Here is a 1,952-nt window from a genome sequence, read left to right on the forward strand (position 1 = left end):
CAATTTCTATAGATGAATTTTTGACTTCGACCTACAACAACGTCGTATCAAGTTATATTTGTTGCAAAATTAAATTTGTCCCACTCATTCATCAGGAATCACGGGCGTACACAGAAGGTTCGCTGGAGGGGCTGTTTCATATTGAAAAATCCATAGCTATTCACATAAAATGTCAATTTTTTTTTTTTAAATTATCCCCATTTTCCCGTAAAATTGTTTCATCTTGATCAAAAAAGTTATAGTAAAAAAAAAAATCTTAATTTGGGGGATTCAGCCCTCCAACTCACCTCCAGAGGACACCTTGATATGTATTAAGATCGTTAAACATATATGCAGGAAATATTCTTATATTCATTATAATAAAAGCATTGTTACATATTGTTGTTACTTAGTTAATCAATTTATTATATTATATAACGGAATAACAAAAAATCGATTTTACCTTAACCTAAAGGGGACTGGACTTAATGAATTGGACTGGACTGCAGTCCTAGGTACTATATAAGGACCGACACAACACTACTTGGCTTAGCTAGTGAGGCGATTAATATATCTTCCGATCTATATAAATAAGATACACCTGTTGTGTTGTGTATACAAGTAGATGTTATGCTAAAATCCGAAGGAAAACATGTCGTTACATTAATTATATCACGAAACCTTTCTCCCTAAAAAAGTAGAAACCAAAAATTAACATTATGCCCCTGCTAATTTGAAGAATATTTAGCTGTCATCACGTTTCCTTACACCTTCTACGAGGCATAAGCATTACATTACGAGACGAAGTAAGATTCTCCAAGTCGGCGAAAAATGGCTGCTCACGTACAGTAAGGCTAGCTTCGCAAACGATCCCACAGCAGGGAGGTCACGTTGTCTTGATTCCATACTCCTCGCCAATGTTGCATCTGACTAGACACAAACTACAAAATGAGAATCCAGAATGAGAGAGAAGTCGGGGAGGAAACATATTATATTATATTCTATATATAAAAATGATGAAAATCCAGTGTAGAATGGGCATGTTAAAAAAGAAAAAAACCCGAAAATCAACATGTTAACTCTCAAAATCTGCAAAATGTTTTGGAGGAGAAAAAGAATAATGTTCATGACGTTTCATTAAATCAGCTACAATCCGCTGTGACAAGAGAGGAAGGAGAAACGGATATTAACAAGGACATTTGCTAGAATTACTCGGATGTCGAATCCACATTTTATTATGAGTCCTAAAAGGACTTACAGCTATAATTCTGCAACAAATCCTCAGGGTTCCTCACTCTCTTCATGTCGTTACCTTCTTTGCATCATGCAACCTTTCATAGGAAAATAAACAGGAAAAATGTCTTAAATCAGTTGGTAGCTAGACATTTCTAGGCTAATTATTCCATCTATGGAATAATTATTCAATAATTTTTGGAATAGTTAACAGCTTTTCAAGAATTTATTTTTATTGAACCAATCAACGTTCAGAGCACAGATTAGGAGGAAAGAAGGAGAAACGTCTAAATCCTATAGCGATAAAAATATAGAGTGGAGTTTACTTGAGGAAAAAATGAAGAGAGAGACAGCTGATGAATACAAAAGGGTCAAAACATTCAAATATTATAAAGTAAATAGTCGTTTTGTCTTACGTAATAATGTGACTTTAAGGGCCTATTGGATAATGAGGATACTCAACATAGTTCATATTTCCTCTTTTATCTTATCAAAATGGCAAGTATAAATATGAAATCTGGAAAATGCGAAATAATTTATTGTTATAATAATTGTTATCTTAATTTTCACTCTTAGGAAGGAGTATGATCTCTTAAAGGAATCTCTATGATTGGTATTTAAATTCACCTTGAATCGCATGAAGCATATAACAGCATTATGAAGAACATTTTCATAATTGATTTTTTCTTATGAATTCCAAATATTCTCATTTGTTCTCGTAAATACTTATTTCAATACAT

The sequence above is a fragment of the Lepeophtheirus salmonis genome, chromosome 11, assembly GCF_016086655.4.
Source record: "Lepeophtheirus salmonis chromosome 11, UVic_Lsal_1.4, whole genome shotgun sequence".
Classification (NCBI taxonomy): domain Eukaryota; kingdom Metazoa; phylum Arthropoda; class Copepoda; order Siphonostomatoida; family Caligidae; genus Lepeophtheirus; species Lepeophtheirus salmonis.